Source organism: Schistocerca americana, chromosome 9 (genome assembly GCF_021461395.2).
Source record: "Schistocerca americana isolate TAMUIC-IGC-003095 chromosome 9, iqSchAmer2.1, whole genome shotgun sequence".
Taxonomy (NCBI): domain Eukaryota; kingdom Metazoa; phylum Arthropoda; class Insecta; order Orthoptera; family Acrididae; genus Schistocerca; species Schistocerca americana.
This window is the reverse complement of record NC_060127.1, coordinates 199,843,712-199,867,971: the sequence shown is the minus strand read 5'-3', so window position 1 is coordinate 199,867,971 and position 24,260 is coordinate 199,843,712. Positions and strand designations below refer to the sequence as shown.

General features: G+C 39.1%; 1 protein-coding gene across 4 annotated transcripts in view; it reads right to left on the bottom strand.

Moving 5' to 3' along the window:
* Positions 1–3,381: 3,381 nt before the first annotated feature.
* The window catches only part of LOC124550995 (CWF19-like protein 2), a 184,478-nt gene continuing 163,599 nt past the window's right edge, over positions 3,382–24,260 (bottom strand). The window contains exons 15-17 of one of the 4 annotated variants that reach the window (XR_006967752.1): positions 22,250–22,431; positions 8,182–8,309; positions 3,382–3,727 (exon numbers count right to left, since the gene is read on the bottom strand). The gene's annotated coding sequence lies outside the window, so the exon portion shown is untranslated. Of the gene's footprint in view, positions 3,728–8,108; positions 8,310–22,249; positions 22,432–24,260 lie in introns of those variants that run through there. The other 3 variants (XR_006967751.1, XR_006967753.1, XM_047125827.1) reach the window with 3 other exon arrangements.

Here is a 24,260-nt window from a genome sequence, read left to right as displayed (position 1 = left end):
ATATGCCAGATAAACAAGGCTATTTTGGCACGAATTGTCATTTTAATGTACCTGTCTTACGTAAATAAGACTAAATACTGGCATTAAATGCATATTACTGCAAATAAACTATAATTTTTGAAAACAGAGAAATACTTTCACCTGTCCATCACATGCTCCAGTTTATTACATAAGGTACGAGACTGAAAAGATGAAGCATGGCTTCCTTTGATTAAAGAAATCTGGACATAAATTTGGAATTGGCGTTGTCTCATTTTCTTCTCCGTCCTCATTCTCATGAACAATTCAGCGAAAATCTCAGCCATCACTATCTGAATCTGTCACTATTCCTGCCGTCTTGAAAACTTATTTCCCAGTTAAGGTCGCTAATTGCCAGAAACCGAAACTTAACTTAGTCAGAGTTTGCATTATACTGGGTTCACACAATGCATTTTTCCATCTATTCCAAGAGTAGAGTTAAACCGGTTGCTAACAGGAGACTAATATTCAGCCGTGCGGGATTAGCCAAGTGGTCTAGGGCGCTGCAGTCATGGACTGTGCGGCTGATCCCGGTGGAGGTTCAAGTCCTCTCTCGGGCATGGGTGTGTGTGTGGGTGTGTGTGTTTGTCCTTAGGATGATTTAGGTTAAGTAATGTGTAAGCTCAGGGACTGATGACCTTAGCAGTTAAGTCCCATAAGATTTCACACACATTTGAACTAATATTCGTGCTTTCAAAGTTGGCACTCGACACCGTGGCTGATGGGAGCGACGGCAAAAGGGAAATGCCTTTACGGTCACTCCCATCAGCCACCGCACCGAGTGTCAACTTTGTTTGCGTGTTTAGTACAACCTGCCCAAGGGGATGGAATTGTGCCAGGCTGATTCACTGTCTCATCAGGCCGGCCCAAACCGCTAAGGATAGAAACTTGAACTTTGGAGAGGGTGTGAGTCTTTTACTATAGGCATCATTTAAGAAGGCATTGTTCAAAATTACACTCCTAAGAGAGTGAAATAGGATATGAAAGCCTTTTTGAAAATATGTCACTATTAAGGCAATTTTGAAGTTAGACCTATGAAAATTGGTACTTGGATTCTCAGTTATAAATTTAAAAAAACGTGTTGCATCATTTTTAGAAGGGGGTACAATAGAGGATGAAAATTTTTAAAAAAAGTATTTTGTTATACTAGTATTAAAGCGGATCAGCAGCTAAGCTAGTCTTTTTAAATTGTTAAGGTAGAAATGTGCCTGTGACACATATCCAAACTGGAGGCTGTTGTTACTGTATCTCAACTTAAATGGTGATGGCAGAACCATACTGATCCAAATGGCATTCTCATCATTTTGAGAAAACTAGGGAAAAGCTTTTGTGTTTGTTTTAAGGAAATTTGACATTTTCATAGTTTGATCTACTAATGACTAATGAATGTGAATAAATTAATGTTGTATTGAAATCTTTTTGTTAGAAGATACAAAATGTTTTGTTTTTGCCCTAAAAATCGCTTGGATCACTTTGCTACAAACAAATGCTGCAATTAAAGCTGTGTCACATCGGAACAAGGTAATTAAGATCTGGAGGGTAGCACGTTTTCATCGTCCTGAGCCTTATCGCCCCTTCCTTTTCTGAGTACACACGAAATTAGTGGGTAGAATGGATGGTGAACTGGTGGAACAAATTATTGTGTGGTATTGGCTTTGCTGCCCTTTCTAGTGCAGGTATGTAATTTCGGAGGCTTGGCAGAAATGCCTGAAAATCTGTTATTAGGTTTGAAGTCAGTTGCTTCATGCTATTCTATATAGCCATCATTGTAACACATGAAATTCGAGTCCTTGAAGAATTTTGTTTTTCACATTTGTGATATCTTTGCATCCTCCCGAAAGACAGATTGGTAGCCTTTGGAGCGATCTGCTAGGCTTTCAAAATCCAGAAACTTGTCAGGTCTCGAACTATGCAAGGTTTACACTTCCATCAGCCACGCCCAAGGTCCATCCTTGCCTGAGGCATAAGGATGTCTGTTCATCTCTTCTGCTCTCGACTTATGAAAGAAAAAGCCATGTCATTTGGTAAGAATGTACGACACTCACAAGGTAGCACATAACAGTATTTTCGAAATGAGACAATTTGCTGACCAGAAACATAACAGAATGTAATATGTTCCACTTTCAGTTCTGTCTACAGTGACAGCCACTAAAAAGGTGCAGGGTTTTGATGAAATCTGGCAGAGAATTTTCTTTATAGTGATGGTGTGAGGAAATCACTTCCTGAAAACCTCTCGCCCCACAATGTTCAGGCCACTTGTTCATTACAATTTTTTCTCCGTGTTTTAGGTAGGAATTTACTCTGAAACTGAGCATCTTAAGTTGCCTTTGATAATAGAACTCACTTGTATTTAAATATGGAAGGGGAAGTGTGCACTCCAAGTCAAAAGTTGTAAAGATTTAACATCTTTAACTTTTGCTTTACAGTCATTCTAAATACCTCACACTTTAGTTGCCAATTTGATATTGTCATCCTCCTGGTTTCTTAAAACTAAGCATGTTTCTAGGTCTTCTTTTGTTTTTTTGCTACACATGTTTTGGATGTCTCTGTTTTAGTTCTGTAAAATAGTGAACTGAACTCTGTTGTGAACACTGTTTTGTAGACATACTTTTTTAGAATTGGCTTTTCCTCTGCCTCGCATTTTTCTTTGAATACTTCATACATTATACTAATGGACAGCCCTGGAGACAAGTACTGATGTGAAGACTTTCTTTTTCCATAGTCACTCTTGTATCTACATCTACATCCATAATCTGCAAACCACTGTGAAGTGCATGGCAGAGGGTACACCTAATTGTGCAAGTTATTAGGGTCTATTCCCATTCCGTTAACGTATGGGATGTGTGAAGAATGATTGAATGCCTCTGTGCACAGTGTAATTATTCTAATCTTATCCTCACGATCCCTATGTGGGCAATATGCAGGGGTTGTAGTACGTTCCTAGAGTCATAATTTAAAGACGGTTCATGAAACTTTGTTAGTAGACTTCCTCGGAACAGTTTACGTCTGCCTTTAAGTCTGTCATTTCAGCTTCTTCAGTACCTCTGTGACACTTTCTCATGGATCAAACAAACCTGTGACCATTCGTGTATTTACGAAAGTTTTAATATGGTCTCTGATCCATGTCACTTTCTCCTCAGAGATCTTGCTAGGATGAGATATTCGTCCCCTTTTGTCATTTTCAGGTATTCCAGAGACTTTTTTAAATTCATAGTGTATAATCAATTCTTTTATTGCTAACTTGCGTCACACACAGCGAGAAATTTTTACAAACTCTTTTATCACATAATACGAACTGTCTTGTCACACTTTTGTTGCTAGGTGCCTGAATAGAACACCTTTTCTTACATCATTTGGGTACTATAGTTTTTAAACATTACATAACCAAGTCGTTTGTGTATCCAATGAAGATAACTGGTAATACATGTTATGCGTCATTTTCTGATTTTGAGCAGGAACTTACTCACTGCATTTATGGTGGCAGTTATATTCAACAGGCATGAATACTTTTTCTGTCACAGTGTTACAATTTATGTTGGTGTATTCCTGACCTGCTGTTATTTTGGATTTTCTTTTTATTCTTCTACTCCATCCATATTTCTTAGCCGTATTCTGCCTCTAATATGTTCATCAGTCTCTTCATTGTCGACATCTTCTCCTAAATTACCTATCACACTAGAAGAAGACTGGCCAATCTCTTGAAAGATATCTGGAAGTAATAAAATCTCTGATAAAAATCAAATGCCAAGATCTACACAGTAGGAAGGTAAAATGCAAGTTACTAAATCAGAGAGATGGTCAAATCTCCAGCAAAGCTGTTTTAATCTAATGGCAATCATTCCAAATTACATTATATTATAACCACTCTTCATAAATATACACACCTCTATAGCCTTTCACATGGTCTGGGGGCTGGTAGGATGAATGATTGCTGGAAAAATCCACATTACTTTCATAACCGCTCAATGAATTTTGTAATGCTAACGTATTTTCATCTCTAGAGCATGTATTTCTGTTGTCCATTTCACTGACACACTATTCTAACTTCGAAAATGTACATACAAACAGCAAGAACCTTACACTTGTACACAGCAAAGAGAATATAATGCGCAGCAAAGAGGAAAGAGAATATAAACACAGTCAAAAATGAAAAAATGACTGGAATGGGGCAGCTGAGTTCTATACAGTCAACATAATCTTTTGTTACCAGTTGAAAAATTACTCTGTAGTCAGTTGTATGCAATATTTATTCAATCATTGTTATAAAAAATAAGCAACTATTTTGACTTAATATATTACACAAATTCCAAACTTTAACTCACAATCATAATAATATTTTGCACTTGGATCAATTCCGCTTTCGCACTGGATGAGAGCCATAACTTGGAGCCAAAATGATCCACGTGTAGGTTTTCACGTGGAGAGTATGGCAAAACAACATCAATTCTAATTTCGGAGATGAGACGTTAACACAGAAGTTGGTGATTTTTGCATTTAGATCAAAGTGACAAAAAATTTATATTTTCTCCCGTGCATCCATGGAAAAAGCTCTAATAAAGGAAAAACATGATCTGGATCAGTAATTTGGCGTGGATCTACTGCCCCCAAATGTCTGAGTAACAGGAACTATTTCATATATAATTTTGGCTTGTGCAATCACCTCTAGAAGCTATATGTACTCTGGGAGGGAAGGGGAAGTAATTGGAGATGTGACACATTCATTGTGTTCTTATTTTCTACAAAAATCTCAGCTTAAAACTGTCAGTTTTTGTTTAGAATAAAAATATCTATTCTCAAATGTGAAAGAATTACCAGAATTAAAGGTGGTGCCACTTCAAAAGTAGCATGACAAGAACTAGACAACACAGGAACAACTGTGTCAGTTGAAAGAACATAAAGCTCAGACAAATGTGTGGTTCCTGAAGAGGGGCAGCAGACTTTTCAGTAGTTGCAGGGGCAACAGTCTGGATGATAGACCAATCAGACCTTGTAAAAATTAACCAAAACAGCATTGCTGTGCTGGTACTGCAAACGGCTGTAAGCAAGGCAAAACTACAGCCATAATTTTTCCCGAGGGCATGCAGCTTTACTGTATGGTTAAATGACGATGGTGTCCTCTTGCGTAAAATATTCCACAGGTAAACTACTCCCCCATTCGGATTTCCAGGCGGGGACTACGCAGGAGGATGTCGTTATCAGAAGAAATGGATTGGAGTGTGGAATGTAGATCCTTTAATCGGGCAGGTGGGTTAGAAAATTTAAAAAGAGAAATGGACAGCTTAAAGTTAGATATAGGGGGAATTAGTGAAGTTCGGTGGCAGGAGGAACAAGACTTCTGGTCAGATGAATACAGGGTTATAGGCTAAATACAAAATAAAATAGGGGTAATGCAGGAGTAGGTTTAATACTGAATAAAAAAATAGGAGTGTGGATAAGCTACTATGAACAGCATAGTGAACACATTATTGTAGCCAAGATAGATTCCAAGCCCATGCCTATCACAGTAGTAAAAGTTTATATGCTAACTAGCTTCGCAGATGGTGAAGAGATTGAAGAAGTGTATGATGCAATAAAAGACATTACTCAGATCGTTAAAGGAGACGAAAATTTAAGAGTCATGGGGATCTGGAATTCAACAGTATGAAAAGGCAGAGAAGGGAAAGTAGTAGGTGAAAATGGAATGGGGGTAAGGAATGAAAGAGGAAGCCGCCTGGTAGAATTTTTCATGGTGCATGACGTAACCATAGCTGACACTTGGTTTAAGAATCATGAAAGAAGGTTGTATACATGGAAGAGGCCTGGAGAGATGGGAAAATTCAGATAGATTATATAATAGTAAGACAAAGATTTAGGAACCAACTTTTAAATTGTAAGACATTTCCAGGGGCAGATGTGGATTCTGACCACAATTTATTGGTTATGAGCTGTGGATTAAAACTGAAGAAACTGCAAAAATGTATGAATTTAAGGAGATGGGACCTGCATAAACTGAAAGAACCAGAGATTGTAGAGAGTTTCAGAGAGAGCATTAGGGAACAGTTGACAAATACAGGGGAAATACAGTAGAAGAAGAATGGGTAGCTTTCAGAGATGAAATAGTGAAGACTGCAGATGATCAAGCAGGTAAAAAGAAGAGGACTAGCAGAAATCCTTGGGTAATAGAAGAGATATTGAATTTAACTGATGAAAGGAGAAAATATAAAAATGCAGTAAATGAAGCAGGCAAAAAGGAATACAAACATCTCAAAAATGAGATAGACAAGAAGTGCAAAATGGCTAAGCAAGGATGGCTAGAGGACAAATGTAAGGAGGTAGAGGCATATATCACTAGGGGTAAGATAGATGCTGCTTACAGAAAAATTAAAGAGACCTTTGGAGAAAAGAGAATATCAAAATTTCATAAGGAAAACCAGCCCTAAGCAAAGACGGGAAAGCAGAAAGATGGAGGGAGGGAGGGGGTCTATACAAGGACAATGTACTTAAGGGCAATATTATGGAAATTGAGGAGGAAGATGAGATGGGAGATATGATACTGTATGAAGAACTTGGCAGAGCACTGGAAGACCTAAGCCAAAAAAAGGCACCAGGAACAGACAACATTCCATCAGAGCTACCGATAGCCTTGGGAGAGCCAGCCATGACATAACTCTGCCATCTGGTGAGCAAGATGTATGGGACAGGCGAAATATCCACAGACTTCAAGAACAATATAATAATTCCAATTAAAAAGAAAGCAGCTGTCGACAGGTGTGAAGATTACTGAACTATCAGTTTTATAAGTCATGGCTGGAAAAAGCTGAACTTGAGGGAGTTCAGTTTGGATTCCATTGAAATGTTGGAACACGTTAGGCGATACTAACACTATGACTTACCTTAGAAGATGGATTAAGGAAAGACAAACCTACATTTCTAGCATTTGTAGACTTAAGAGAAAGCTTTTGACAATGTTGACTGGAATACTCTCTTTAGAATTCTGAAGGTGGCAGGGGTAAAATACAGGGAGCGAAAAGCTATTTACAATTTGTACAGAAACCAGATGGCAGTTATAAGACTCAAGGGGCATGAAAGGGAAGCAGTGGTCGGGAAGGGAGTGAGACAGGGTTGTAGCCTCTCCCCGATGTTATTCAATCTGTATATTGAGCAAGCAGGAAAGGAAACAAAAGAAAAATTCGGAGTAGCAATCAAAATCCATGGAGAAGAAATAAAAACTTTGCGGTTTGCCGATGACATTGTAATTCTGTCAGAGACAGCAAAGGACTTGGAAGAGCAGTTGAACGGAATGAACAGTGTCTTGAAAGGAGAATATAAGATGAACATCAACAAAAGCAAAACGAGGATAATGGAATGTAGTCGAATTAAGTCGGGTGATGTTGAGGGTATTAGATTAGGAAATGAGACACTTAAAGTAGTAAAGGAGTTTTGCTATTTGGGGAGCAAAATAACTGATGATGGTCAAAGTAGAGAGGATATAAAATGTAGACTGGCAATGGCAAGGAAAGCGTTCCTAAAGAAGAGAAATTTGTTAACATCAATATAGATTTAAGTGTCAGGAAGTCTTTTCTGAAAGTATTTGTGTGAAGTGTAGCCATGTATGGAAGGGAAACGTGGACGATAAGTAGTTTAGGCAAGAAGAGTGTAGAAGCTTTCGAAATGTGGTACTACAGAAGAATGCTGAAGATTAGATGGGTAGATCACGTAACTAATGAGGAGGTACTGAATATAATTGGGAAGAAGTGGAAATTGTGGCATAACCTGACTAAAAGAAGGGACTGGTTGGCAGGACACATTCCGAGGCACCAAGGGATCACCAATTTAGTATTGGAGGGAATTGTGGAGGGTAAAAATTGTAGAGGTAGACCAAGAGATGAATACACTAAGCAAATTCAGGATGTTGGTTGCAGTAGTTACTCGGAGATGAAGAAGCTTGCATAGGATAGAGTAGCATGGAGAGCTGCATCAAACCAGTCTCTGGACTAAAGACCACAACAACAACAAAGCTCAAAATTAGTATTAGAAAAAGAGACATTAAAGCAAATGGTTTCAGAATAAAAATATATTAATTCTTTTACATTTGTTTATTTTATTTTCATTTAATTACAACGGAGAACTGAAATATTAAAAAAAAGTGTCTCTTGAGCACGTTGTCCATTGACATAAACGTACTTTTAATAATCCTGCTGGCTGTCTCCTTGTCAATGTCAATAAAGTCTCCAATGGACAGAAAGAAATCACCAGAGGTAAAGTATCTGAATGTTAGTAGTAGCTGGTTCATTGGTGGAACAGAGGCACTTCTGAAAGAAATAAAAGAATTACATGAGATAATTTGTGTGACAATTAAACAGACATTTAAAAATGTAACTTGTCAGCCACTCCTTCCACTGTTTTCATTTTGTTGATTCAATATCTAAAGATACATGTTAGGTGAATGAAAAGTATCTATGCTCTTATAACGTGCAGATAACTATTATTTTATGATAAATACAGATGTTGTTATATGATGATAACACTAATACACTAACTGAAAAACACAACAGCTATATTCTATAGCCATTTTTTTTAAAAAAAAGCAGTACTGACTTTACGGTTAATATTAATGTCATAAATGGGAGACAATTTTGTTTCTCAGAACTGTTAATGGGCTTGTGGTCTTAATATTTTCATGAAAATATGGAAGTAGTTGTTCTAATTGGGAATAAGAGTGAACATTTTTCTTTTTCTTTTATGGATGTAACGTGGCTGTGTGAATTCAGGGACATTAGTGAAATTGTGGTTTATCCGTATAATGACATACATTTGCAATCTATTTGATTTGCATGCAGGAGACATGTCAAAATTGTTTAATACATTTAAAATGATTTTTACACAAATAATAATACTAAAATAAAGAACATCATTAAAATGATACTTCTTACGATATGTAACACTTTGAGTCCGGCTCACATTTCCAGTTCATCCTGCATGAATTCATCCACTGAGTAACAACATTTCAGTCTCAACACCTCATGTAGCTTTTTTTAAGTAGACTTAAATTCAACTGCATTAACTTGTCCCTTTTTAATATATTATAAATTTTCATTCCCATATATTGAGATCCCTGTGCATACAATTTGAGGTGGTGGGAAGCATAAAATTTTCTTTCTTTCTTGTGTTATGTTAATAAACAAAATGGTTTCCTGTGATTACGTAGGCTTTCCTGGTGTAATAAGTCTTGAAAGTCTCTTTGGGTTTGCTGCCAGATCCTAAAATCAACTTGACTCGATATTTCGGTGATCCAACTGGTCGCCATCTTCAGGAAAATGCTGCTTCTGCTGATGAGTCCCGCTGAGAACTGACGCCAGGTTGCAAATCGACGTCCTATATAGGCCACCGTTAAGTACACAGCACGTGCGCCGCCCATCACGGTTTCTGCCTTCCTAGACATGGAGGCGGCGCCGCCCTTAGTAAAACACTGTTGGCAACGATATATCGCAATCAAGGCCGCACCAAAGAACGTTCAGTTTTGATGCGAGATAATACAGGATTCAGCGTCTTGCTAAGAGGAAACCCATTGTCTCTGCTGATTAAATTATCAGCCAACCTAATTTCAATCGCCTCTTTATAGACACTGTTCCAAAAACCAGAAATGTTGGCAACAACCACAGTTTCACCAAATTTCATACTGTGTGCCTCATTTAGGCAGTGTTCTGCTACTCCCAATTTTTCCGGCTGTTGTAGTCTTGTATGACGGCAATGTTCCACACACCTGTCATGCACTGAGCGAATCGAACAGCCAATGTAAGCTTTCCCACATTGACACGGAATTTTGTACACACTGGGTTTCCAAAGCCCCAAATCATCTTTCACAGAGCCGAGCAGAGCCCTAATCTTAGAAGGTGGATGGAACACACTCTTAATGTTAAAATTCCTTAAAATTCATCCAATCTTAAACGATAAGCCTCCAGCATAAGGAAGAAAGGCCACAGATCTATGTTCCCCTCCATACACCTCCGGAGATGGTCCAAACTCCATAGCCCGACGAATCTGCTTCTTGGTGTATCCATTTTCCTTAAAAACAGCCATCAAATGCTCAAGTTTTTGGGTTAAGCTGTCTGTGTCGGAAATGGCATATGCTCTCCATACCAAAGTCCTAAGGATGCCACTGCGTTGGTGTGGTGGATGACAACTCTTAGGATGCAGATACCAATCTGTGTGTGTCGGCTTTCGATGAATACTGTGTCCCAAAGTACCATCTGGTTTTTTATAAACCATAACGTCTAAAAATTTTCAACCTCCATAGTAAATTTGATACGGGGATGAAGACAGTTGAAGAGCATCATATCCATGCGGCCAGACGAAGAAGGTATCCACGTTCTTCGGTGCGGCCTTGATTGCGATATATCGCTGCCAGCAGTGTTTCACTAAGGGTGGCGCCACCTCCCTGTCTAGGAAGGCAGAAACCGTGATGGGCGGCGCATGCGCCGTGTACTGAACGGTGGCCTATATAGGACGTCGATTTGCAACCTGGCGTCAGTTCTCAGCGGGACTCATCAGCAGAAGCGGCATTTTCCTGAAGATGGCGACCAGCTGGATCGCCAAAATATCGAGGCAAGTTGATTTTAGGATCGGGCAGCAAACCTGAAGAGACTTTCAAAATGGTTCCCTTAAAATAATTCATGTTTGGTATACAGAAAGATATTTATCTTATATACACTGCCAGAAAAAAATTAGCACTCCCTTTTAGAGGTTTCCAGTTCACTCAAGATTTATTGTTACAACTGTGCTTATGGAGTACATGACATGATTATATTTACACATTAATAGCACAAATGGTTCTAAGGTACCAGCTATCAACCCATGCTGAATCACCCATATTAGTACGTACAGATGGCAAGTACTGTTCTGGGATACATTATGCCATGCCTGCTCAACCTGTTCCTGTAGTTATGTAGGAGTTGTTAGTTGGCAAGTCACACGAGTCAATTCTTGTCCCATCATATCCCACTTGAGCTTGACCGGAGAAAAGTGTGGAGATCGTGCTAGCCACGGAAGTTCCTTCATGTCTTGCAGAGCACATTGAGCTTCACAGGCAGCCCATCATCCTCCTGTCGCAAAACCGGCAAAAGAAAGGTTCTAACAACAGTCTGCACATATTGAGCACTGGTTAGTGTCTCCTCCAGAAACACCAAAGGTGAACAAGAGGTGTAGCTTATCGTACCCCAAACAATAAGACCCGACGCTCGGACGAATGCTCTTTACAAGACAGTGCTCACCAGGTCTATGTCGTATGCGCAGATGACCGTCACTTGTAGGCAGACAGAATCTGTTTTCAGCACTGAAGGCCACAGTGTGCCATTCCATGTTCCAAGTGATCCTTTAACGGCACCAGTTGAGCAGTGCACTTTAATCGTGTGGTGTGATTGGAACACAAGCTAGAGGAGTGCATGCCCATAGTCCCTTTACTAATAACCGGTTCCCAACAGTTTGTGTTGACATGTCTTGACTCACAAGCCCTATTATCTGTGCTATGGTAGCTGTACAATATGCCACTGCTACCCTTACAATACAATGATCTTGGTGGGCATCTGTGCTGTGTGGACTTCCAGAACATCATCCACAGGTGTGAGGATGTTCACATAGCAAGCACAAGAGCATCTCCATGGCATGGTTGCCTGCTTGCTTCACACATTTGCACTACACTGAGCCTTTCGGCTATGAGCTTTCCCTATTATGACATTGCAACCATTATCAGTACATCTACTAGCCCCAGGTGCCATATGCTGTCATTGGATCAGAATCAACGTTTTCTTTCCAGGTGTACTTGTTTTTTTCCAGCAGTGTATATATGGAGACAGCAGAGTTAAAAATTGAGTTTTCTAAGTAATGGACAACGTGGTTCTTAATGATTTACTGTGCACAAATTTCGAATCATTTTTACTTCAATTTTTACTATCCACTCTACATTTGTCGAGTTTTCCAAAAAACAATACCAGACCTAATAACGGACTCAAAGTAGACTGTACACACTAATTTCATGTGTCCATGTCACTTGCAATTAATAATATTTGTATTGCAAATGCAAAGCTACTCAATTTGCTTGCTAGGTACTCATTGTGTGCCTGCCAGCTCAAATATTTATCCAGATTTAATCCTAAGAGACAGTTATCTTGGCTGTCATGGATAATCTTAATCTGTTTACATTTTGACCATTTGGTTTTGAATTGTATCATGTGAGCCTTAGATATGTTAAATTCAACCCATTTAGCTGAGACCAAGTTTCTAAGTTGCTGAGGGTACTGATTACAAATTTGTGCATTTTTTCTGAATCCTGATGTACATACATACATACATACATAGATTAATCCTTGTTCCGTAGATCATGAATATGTGTACGTAATGATGTGGAACATGTCACTTTAACCTAAGTTCTCTTTACGCAAAATAATTAATTATTATTTTTTAGTTACTACTTCATGTCTAAGAACTCATCTATTGAGTAGAAGGAGTTGTCGTTTATAAAGACCTTATTCTTTAAATATGTCTGCTTGTGTCTGTATGTGTGGATGGATATGTGCGTGTGTGCGAGTGTATACCTGTCCTTTTTTCCCCCTAAGGTAAGTCTTTCCGCTCCCGGGATTGGAATGACTCCTTACCCTCTCCCTTAAAACCTACATCCTTTCGTCTTTCCCTCTCCTTCCCTCTTTCCTGATGAGGCAACAGTTTGTTGCGAAAGCTTGAATTTTGTGTGTTTGTTTGTGTGTCTGTCGACCTGCCAGCACTTTCATTTGGTAAGTCACATCATCTTTGTTTGTAGATATATATTTCCTACGTGGAATTATTATATATATATATATATATATATATATATATATATATATATATATATATATATATATATATATATATATGCTTGTGTCTGTATATGTGTGGACAGATATGTGTGTGTGTGTGTGTGTGTGTGTGTGTGTGTGTGCGCGCGCGAGTGTATACCCGTCCTTTTTTCCCCCTAAGGTAAGTCTTTCCGCTCCCGGGATTGGAATAACTCCTTACCCTCTCCCTTAAAACCCACATCCTTTCGTCCTTCCCTCTTTCCTGATGAGGCAACAGTTTGTTGCGAAAGCTTGAATTTTGTGTGTATGTTTGTGTTTGTTTGTGTGTCTTTCGACCTGCCAGCGCTTTCGTTTGGTAAGTCACATCATCTTTGTTTTTTGATATATATATGATGAGACTTACCAAACAAAAGCACTGGCAGGTCGATAGACACACAAACAAACACAATCACACACACAAAATTCTACCTTTCGCAACCAACATCGCTTTCGTTTGGTAAGTTACATCACATATATATATATATATATAAAACATTGTCAATACATGTTACTCACTGGCTATTGCTTCCAGTAGATTCAAAGAAATTCAGTCTTGAAACATAGCTACAGGGTGGGGCAAATAAAACTGGTCCTGGGTACAAAAAACCAGAAGAGGAAAGGAAAAACAGTACTAACCTGATTATAGCAGTTGTTGAAAGTAACCACTTTTGGGACTGATCAGCACGTTATTGAAGGTGCATCGAAGCTGGACTGCTGAAATTGCTGCAGTCTCATCTGAAATGTGTTGCTGGAATGCTTGAAGGCTAAGAGGGTTGTTGCAATACACCTTAGACTTGAGGGCTCCCCACACAAAGTAATCACACAGACACAGAACAGATGGCCTGAGTCGTCTGTTAGGGCTGCGACCAGACTGATCTCTGCTAACATCTCTGTCACGCATGAAGATTCTGTAAGTGTGCTCCAATGTTCGGCCGGCTGTATGGGTAGTTGCTCCAATTTGTTGGAAGTAGCTGTAGGTCTTTTCCTTCTCCGTTAATGCTGCCACAAATTCCAATTGTATCCACTCAGATGGGATACTTTTATTTGCCACACCATGTACTATCACATGTGATATCAATACTAAAACCAGCAGCTATTAGATTTTTTTCTTTCTTTCTCTATAAAGGTCTTCTAGCATAATTTGAAACTTAGATAACAATAGTTCTGTTGTTGACCTCAAGGGGATTCTATATATTGACAGTACTATAAGATTTACTGAAGACAATTTCTGGGTTCATAATTTATATCACTATGCAGAAGTATACATGAGCCTCCATGTGACTTGTTTCTTCTGCAGAACTATTTGCTGACCTGTAATTCCCTGTTTTGGTTAAAATTTTAATTGCGTCCTCAGCAAACCAGTGCTCTTTTTAATAACAAAAACTATAGTATTTGCAAATTTCCAATTCGTCTATTATTGAGCTTTTGTTATTTGAAGCATATATTTACACCACTTGTATTCTAGGGCATAACATACCTACCTTGACTGTTTCTCAAAGGCTTTAGCACATTTCTTTCAAGATAATGGCTTAGCTTGGTCTCTTGTATTTCTTCATAAGATTTTTGCAATCACTATTTATAAGTTCCCTAATTTTTAGAAGATGGTAAGTATCTGTGAACATCTTACTAAATATTTTTATCTTAACTTACTCAGATGTAGAGCATCCTTGGCAAGACACTTTGCACTTAGAGATTTGTTGGGATCAATGAAAATGACTACTATTTTACTGCATTGTTCTTTTATTGCCATTTATTCTCTACACATAACTGTCACTCACAAATCTCCTGGACACAGCACCATTGATTATTATTCTGGAAGTTGAGTAGAGGCTTTTGGCCATTCAAATAAGGTTCCTTGTGTGGTTTTCGATTTATTCTTCACTGCTGCTTTGAAGGGAATTCATTCCCACATGGATAAAAACACCTTTTGGATTCCTTTTACACTTATCTGCTGCACTTTCTATTGAGTTTAAGATGTAATGTACAATTACACTTTTTGTTACATTAAAAATCATAATGTTGTTGTATAATATTAATGTGAATTCAAAAAAGCACCCAAGACTGGTGTGGTTTTGCAATTTGATTACATTTGTTTTGGCACTGTTTGTTAAATAAAATTAAGTAGTTCTTTCTAATACTGCAGCAGTTGTAACACAAGTCATAAAAACAAGCTATTTCGTCATGAATTACCATTGTTATGCACCTAGTTTCTACAGTAACATAGTGTTCCCACACCCTCCATCCAACAGTTTCTTCTCTCCCACTCTCTTTGTGTGCTGCCCTTTGCCGCTGCACCTGTCTGTCTTTCGCCTTTTTGCTTTATTTTTCCCCACAGCCTCCAGACGATGTGCCTATTGGCAGTATAGTCCCTACACACTCCGTAAGACAGTGCTCCCCTCTCTCCCCACCCATACACTTCTACCCCTTCCCCTTCCCTGCCCCCTCCAGATAGCCACTTTCATCCCATGTGACAGTTGCATTCTGGTCCGAGCTGCCCAAGTGGGAGGTCATGTGTGTATGAGGTGTGCTTGCATGAATGAATGGTGTGTGTTTCTCTTTCTTTTTCTGATGAAGACTGTGGCTCAAAGCTAATTGTAAGTGGTAATTAGCAATCTGTCTTTTCCTTATATTGCTGTCATTCCAACCTGGAGTTTACATTGTTCAAAAATTATAAAGAAACAAAACAAGAAGTACAATAAAAAAGGTAAGTCCGTCCCTCACAACAGGGGAGGTAACTACAGCACATGGTAGTCCATCATTGCTTGTCTCTAGCTTTATCTTCCAGCACTGTTGGCTCCATTTGTTTAAGGACTGGTAATACTCAACCCTTCCATCACATCTTTGGATAACCCCTTGGTTATTTTCCATAAAGTTGAGAATGGAGGACTTGATTAGGGAAGGATTCATCAGCCTGAAAAACGTGGCCAAACCACCACAACCTTTTCTGCCCTAATATTTGGCCAATGTGTGGTTCTGCAAACCGCATATTTCTTTGTTCCAGTTTACATTCCATGTTATTGTAGATGGGTCCCTAGATCTTTCAAAGTATCTTTCTCTCGAAGGTATAGACTGCTTCTTCAGTTGTTGCTGTCACCCAGGTTTCACAACCACGTACAAGTATTAGCCATACTAATGTCATATGCAGCTGAATCTCATTCTTCTTATATTAGATGTGACTTGAATAAACTGTTCAGATGGAAGAACATATAATTAGTGTTCATTATTTATTGATGCACTTCTTTCATCACTTCTCTTTTACTAGTCAGTATGGACCCAAGGTAATTCATTGAGAGACATGCCCACCAACAACAATGTAAGGAAGGAGAGCCAGACAACATCATATGATGAGACATTTTATCATCACAAACCACGAGCCCAATTTTCTTCAACGCTGTGGAGAAATTAGCGAGTATCAGTGATACTACCTCTAGGGTGTTGCCAAGGACCGCAACATCGCTAGCAAATGCCAGGATGGTGTCTGCTCCCACCTTTTCAATTTATTTGATGTGTCAGGTGTGGCAGTTTACTTTTTCCAAGGCCAAGTGAATGCTTTTGGTGCCAATTGTTCTCCTCGTCTCAATCTATTGTGAATATTGAATGATGGCGATAGCTGGTTGCCTAACTGTACTTGATAAGTTGATTGAGTGTACCAAACTGCAATTGTATTGTCTTAAGTAAAAGTTACAACATGTGGAAGTTGGAAGTTTTCATTCTACTACCGAGCCATGTCCTAATTTCCTTCTCCTGATGCAACAAGGACTTGCGCTTTTAAATGGAGAGTTTTGGAGATAAAGTCATTGCGAAGAGAGAATAGCTGCCGCAGCCATGCTGGTGTCTTTGTACATCATTGGGGAGAAAAGGTAAATTGCTAAGTCGCACACTAAACTAAAAGACATTAATATGAATTCTATGTTTTAGAACTCCCACAACGTTCTTAAAATGTATTATCTGGTGACCTGCAGTAGGATGTTGCCATTGGAAGACAGTTAGCACATTTGTAATAATTTAAGATAATTATATAACTTTGTAAATTTTTTACTATACTGTTGTCTTTCTCTCTTTCATGAATGGTATAATATGTAATTGCAATGAGGAAGGAAATTACAAATCACATAGTACGCAAAAGATTAAACATAATCAATTGGAGAATTAATTCTGGAAAGAAATCACAAATCACATAGTGTGCAAAAGATTAAACATAATCAATTGGAGAATTGATTCTGGAAGGAGTGAGAAAGCCAACAGTAAGGTAGGAAAATCCATGATCCATTGCATAGCATCTCTGCCAATAGTGATCATAGTACCTATCCTAATCCAATTTCCAAATTGGAACATTCTCATAAAATACGTTGGACAGAAAAGTAAATTTAGGGAGAGAAATGTGTGCACGAAATTGAGTTATGCCACAATGTATTTTGATACGCGTCAGTGAGGCACCACTGAATGTGTTTCGTAGTGGTATCATCACTATTACAATGTCACTATTCTTGAAAAAGTAAGCAAACAAACCCAGTTGTGTTCAAAAGAGCATTCTGGAACATTTTTCAAAGGAACTGGACCGAAGCACAGAAGATATGCTCTGTGGTAGTTTATACACAGGGCCATGTCTTGCTGTGGGCCACTGACATGACTAAAAAATGTCACATCTACGAACAGTTTGAAAGGCCATTCTTGGACAAGTTCTGGTCCATTGGAGTACAAGAGAGATTGAGGCTTGAAGTGTTTAACCTGGTGCTATTCAGCTATAAACACAGAGGGTTCAGAAGATACTTTGAGAAGTATCTAAATAAAACCTATTACTGGACAAAAGTCAATATCACACGTTAGGGTATATACACGGACAAGCAAAAAAAATTCCCAGATTTGCTGGTTAAAAAAATACTTTTTCTGTGTTAAGTGACGATATACTTCCCCTCAAAACCATGTAATGTACCACTCCTTTGAATGGTTAACATTTTATACACCGGCGTAGAACTGCCAAGCACTTTAAAAAATGAAACTTGGAAGAGAAATGCATTTTGTAAAGATATTTGATATAGGGCAACATGTATACTACATATTTTCATATTACGACACACTGCATATTTTCATAATATGAAAGTATGTATTGAAATTCCACCAAACACAGCACCTTAGTTTCCGAAGCATCAAAATCGAGATTGCGATTCGCTTCTCTCAGCCAATCGTAGGTCGTGTCACATGATCTCCCCAGCCAATGATAGCAGATATTGTGATGTAGTCAGCCAATAGCAACATCACTGTTCAGTAGCACGAACACACAAGTAGGAAAAGTTAATGGTTTAAATAAATGTACTTAGTACAGCCGCAAGAAAAGCTAAGCTTTGACATATAATGTTGGTCTTTTTTTTTTGTATGTGTTCCACTTTAAGATACGTCAGACAAATATGCCAGTAAGATTTTAAATACTGACATAAATGTCTGGTCCGCTGGGCTAGAAATTCATCTAAGTGGCTGCCCTCAAAGTGTTAAGCCTTAAATGGGAATCAAACGCTCTGTGATTTAAGAAATTCAAAGCACGTTCACACACATAATTCACCTTCTTTGAAATGAAATTTACACTGAAAGTAAAGCTTTTAAAACCATCATTGGCAATATTTTCCTGCAACCTGTTAGAATTTGGTTCTGGAGTTGTCACAGAGAACCAGAAAACAGCATTACTGCGCTTGCACAGCTACGATGACGTAGGAAGCCTATATGTTCGTACCTATATAACATTAAGAGATGTTACATTACGTCATAAGTGAAACAGGACATCCGACGATACACCGAGAGCATCGGAATTCTGTAAACCATACTAAAATGCATAATTCGGCTTAAGGCGCACATTCGTTACGTCCAGATTCACAAAGAAATAGGCCCCATCCTGATATTAAGCTTTTCAGTATGGTTTTTGGATGCAAATTTGCTTGGAGTACCAGTACTATGTTATCTCATGTTTGGTTCTTTATTATGGCATAATGCCATGTGTGCCAGAAGATAAAAACATGCACCTGAAATTCAGCAAGTATTTGATACTAGCCAATAATATTTCAAATAAATTGACTGCCTCTAGAGAAAAGATTAATAAAAGCCATATTTCTTTAGCAAATTGACAGAAATAACTTCATTATTGCGAAAGGCAATTAATGCCTGACTGTCAAAACCCTGGAAGTGAAACAAAATCAGAAAACTGAAACTAACAACATATTTTAGCCTTCCATAATTATGTGAATGTATTTTAATTCACTTTATAGCTCCTGGCACAGAAATCCATTTTGTTTTCATTTGACGTAAGAGCTATAAACGAAGAGGAAGCAGCAAAATCACTAAACTTAATCACAGGTCATGTGGACACTATGTCCCCATTGCCACTGCTGATACAGCAAGAGCCGCACAAGTAGCCAAAAGCAAGGCACTGGCCATATGTGACTCAACTGCGCATGCGCATGAACCTGCTGGCAACTGCTCAAACAAACCAAATGTAAACCTTTCTGATGACACGATCATCAGAAACAGTTTGTTGCTATGAAGTATTTGATAGTCTTTGTGCTAAAGCCTTTGACACATTTTGCTGTTGGCAGATGCTTGTGTGTGCAATGTGTTTTGTTGTTGTAAATGATGCATTTCCTTTACAACTTGAGTTTTATTTTGATTTTAAGTGACTAATGACTGAATGTGGCACATGATGCATTTTGTAGTCCTGAATTTAAACTGATGTCCTACACTAACCACAACATCGTGATGTGCAGTGTATCTGAGAAAACAGTGGTCAGCTATCTGTGGCAGAGATAAAATTAGGATCGCTTTGTTCACAACGATTAAACCTAACCTCTACAAGCAAACTCAAGACAGAAAAGAAATTCAGTTTCAGTGCTAAAAGAAAACTGCAGTTCCTTGCTATCATTGATTACCTGAAACTATCCTCAGACTGGCTATGTGCTGCCACATTACCAACCTATGAGCAGTCCTTGTTGGCACTTGGGTGCAACCAACCTATGAGCAGTCCTTGTTGGCACTTGGCTGCAGATTATAGGCAACATAGGCAGCTTTCAAATGAAGAAAAGAATGACATGAAGAAAACAAGAACAAATAAAAAAGTCAACACGACGATGAAAATGAGGCACAAAGAATTAGAAATAAAAAAAAATTTATCAATGGAAAATCCAGGTTGGAATGCAAAAATATTACAAAAAGGAAAGTTGCTACCCACCATATAGCGGAGATGCTGAGTTGCAGATAGACACAATAAAAAGACTGTCGCAATATAAGCTTTCAGCCAACAAGGCCTTTGTCAAAAATAGGTCACACACACACACACACACACACACACACACACACACACACACACACACACAGACTGCAGCCTCTGACAGCTGAAGCAACACTGCGAGCAACAGCAGCACTGCATGATGGGAGCAGCAACTGGGTTGCTGGGGTGGGGACGGGGAGGGATAGCAGGGTAGGGGTGGGGGATAGTGAAGTGTTCCTGGTGACCAAGCAAGAACAAGGTGGAGAGAGGGTAGGGCAGCTAGGTGCAGTCACGAGGTTGACGGAGGGCCGAGAAGAGGTGGTGGGGGGGGGGGGGGGCAGGGGGGGGGGGTAGCAGAAAAGGAGAGAAGTAAATGGACTGGGTGCATTGCAGGAAAGAGGGCTGTGTAGTGCTGAAATGTAAACAGGGAAGGGGTTGTATGGGTGAGAAAAATGACTAACGAAGGTTGAGGCCAGCAGGATTATGGGAACGTAGGATATATTGCAGGGAGAGTTCCCACCTGCACATTTCAGAAAAGCTGATGTTTGTGGAAAGGCTCCATATGGCACAGGCTGTGAAGCAGTCATTGAAATAAAAGATGTGTTGGACAGCCCAACAGAACAATTGCACAGGTGGGAACTCTCCCTGTAATGTACTCCATGTTTCCATAACTCTCCTGGCCTCAACCTTCCTTGTCATTTTTCTCACCCGTCCAGCCCCCCTTCCGTGTTCCCATTCCAGCACTACACAGCCCTCATTCCACCAACGCACCTAGTCTTTTTACTTCTCTCCTTTTCCGCTACCCTCTCCCTCGCCCCGCATCTAACCGCCCGACTGCACCTAGCTGCCCTACCCTCTTTCCACCTCGTCCTTGCACACTCCCCAGCAGCACTTATCCCTTTCCCTCACCCCCACCCAGTTGCCACTCCCATCATGCATTGCTGCTGTTGCTCACAGTGTGGCTTTTGCTGCCGGAGGTTGCAGTTGTGTGTGTGTGTGTGTGTGTGTGTGTGTGTGTGTGTGTGTGTGTGTGTGTGTGTGCGCGCGCGCGCGCGTTTGTGTGACGTCTGTTTTCGACAAAGGCCTTGTTGGTCAAAAGCTTATATTGTGACAGTCTTTTTGTTCACTCTATCTGCGACTCAGTGTCTTCGCTACATGGTGAGTAGCAACTTTTCTTTCCAAATTTGAATTTAAATCCTATTGATTAGATCTAGCATAATAAAATGTTTTGAAACAGTTGATGATTCAAACATATGACCTACACGGTAGGTTAATATGCTTGCTATTACACTATGCCACAACACTGCATTAAGTAAGCATAATTATAACTGGGGTGATCCAGTCACAATGATGAACTGCAACTTTCAAAAATCCGACTTCACACAATGTCGTGTGAAGGTCATCCTGTGTAAGCCTATCTCTATGATTATGATAACTTTCTATGTGACACTGAATCACATCTTGTGTGGATGCATCCAGTAGTGTTTGGTTAGCGCTGCGTATGAAATGTGTGTATTTTATTAGCATTGTTGTGTGTGTGTGTGTGTGTGTGTGTGTGTGTGTGTGTGTGTGTGTGTGCGTGCGTGCGTGTGTGTGTGTTGTTTTTGGTGTGGTTATCATGCATATGAAATACGAAATAAAAGTGCCAGATCCATGATTCAGGATCCAAACACACCAAGAAAAAAAGCTGGACAAAGGAACTGAAACTGAACTGACCAATTTTTGGGGCAGTTTGGCAAAGGCGAACAGTTTGCGTGTGATGATGAGCATTTTGATTGGAGGAAACCAGTTCCAAAAAATGAAGTGCCAACTATCAAGTAATTTTTGTTGGACTGTAGTTTCCAAAGATGAATATGTTTGCCTCTCCCTAACCGATGGGTTCAGACTGTTACGAACCACTTATACCTCAACACTGAGCATTATTTTGTTTGGTGAATTCTGAATCTGTATTTGCAGTTTACTTACATAGTTTTTAAGAGGACAAGTTGCAAAAATGCAAGTTATGATGGTCACTGCATAATGAAAAGCTGATACAGTGCATAAAAAAGTGAATGGTACTGAATACCTAGAACAGGACAATACATAATGTCTCTTTATTTAAGTATTTTTGTAAACTGAATAAATATAGACCACATACATGCACTATTATCTGCACATCTTTAGAGGTAAACATGGGACTTGTGTAGACTTTTATGCCCTCTACAGTATCTTACATCCTCCTCCGAAACCCAAATGCGAGCACTCTGGATAAACTCTTGAGAGTTCACTGCAGTTCCTCTCAAGATAATGATCCCAAGATGAGAATCTGGAGACATCAGCCTGAAATGGAGTGGGAAAAAGATAATTTAAGTAAAATTCAGTTTAAGAGAAAATATGAAAGTTGTTTACAGAAGTCTTTACACGCCAAGAAAACACACTGAAACGATATGAGAGAGCCTGTGCTGAATCACATAACACTTTCAGACACAAACAGGACCCCTGAGCTTCTCGTACAAAAGTTTCCCATTTTTTAAAATAGTATTTCCTGTCTATAGTTTGTTCATAACTGAAATATTGCTTGAGACTGATTACAAAATATACAAGTGTCACTATAAATAATCTTCCTGGTATTATATCTATGCAATCTGCCATAATCCAAATGAAACAGTTGCAGATCTTGAAAGACAAGGCAGCCACTACTTTGTTTTAATCTTAATTTCAGATTCTCTGAGCAAGACACTGAGAGAAATTTCAGTCAGTGCAGCGGAAATAAGATTTACTGAGACTGACCATAACTCTTCTGCACAAAAGTTTTCCATACTGTATTCCAGTGCTCATTAGAACATTTCTCAAAGGATTCCAAGTGGAACACTGTACTAGCTATATTCACATTTTGTAAATTCCACTATCACGGTATGTGAGCACAGCATTCAAGCTGTCGACTCACAGCATCGGCAACTGCAACTTACATTTACTTCTTCTTTATTTGGTAGGTGTTTTGTCACGAGGGGAAGAGGTTTTTGGCAGGCTGCTACTGGGTGGCATACATTCTGTCAGGTTCAGTACTTATTTATTAATTCGTTCCGATTTTTGATACCTGGCAGTACAGGCCTGCATCCGAGGAAAGGATGACACTTTGAACAACTTCTTTAACTACAAGTACACTTGTGTAAATGTCACTGTGTTCATTCAAAACACCTGCACTTCTACCAAAGTATCTCTAATAACTTTTCTTCATCTTGTACAGTATTGTTACCTTTTCCTAACTGGGGTGACATTTACACAGAATCAAGTCAGTGGTGACCGGTAACCACAAAGTAGCAACTATCTCACAAACAATTCATCTAGTGACCTATGTTTAGTGATATGTTTTTGTTTCTTGCATCATATACTTTCAAATGTATGCATTTATGCCATTAATTAGGATACACCTTGTATAACTCACAAAATGATCCCAAGGAAAAATCAGAGAAATTAAAGCTGACACGGGGGTTCACCGGCAGTCACCCTACACGTGCACCACTCGTGAATGGAACGGGGAAGGGGGAACAGATTGTGATGTAGCAGAAGTACCTTCACCACACATCATAAAGTGAGCAGCAGAGTACATATCTTTACCTCAGAGCTGTGCCATCTAATCTGCAGCAAAGGAGGGTAAATGAGAAGTCTTTCACAACTGTGGACAGACATGATGGTAGAAGTTAATAGGAAAGGGAGCTCCACATCTCGTACTGAGATCACAAAACTAACAAAAATAAGGAGAGGGAAATATCTATGAAAAGCAACACGATACCTTGTTATTTCTTGAATATGTAACAAATATCTCAGCTGCTGCCACTGAAATATTTGGTCCTTTTAAAAAGTCTCACAAACCCAAAAAAACTTTGTCTCCTACACTAAAAACTTGATACGTTTCACATGTGACACTTCTTTTCCTTATATCTATCCCCTCATACAGTCGTCGCCCCCCCCCCCCCCTTTTCTCTCTCACTTTCTCTCTCTAACACATGAAGGGAAAATCACCAAATGTGGCATGATATTTTAAGGATAAGAACTTGAACTAGAAGTCATATATCACAGACATTCTTGAATAGCTGATCTCTGAAACTTTCCCACTGCAGATAGTAGTGGAGTTTGGAAATAAAAAATGTTGAAAAATGTGATCTTTC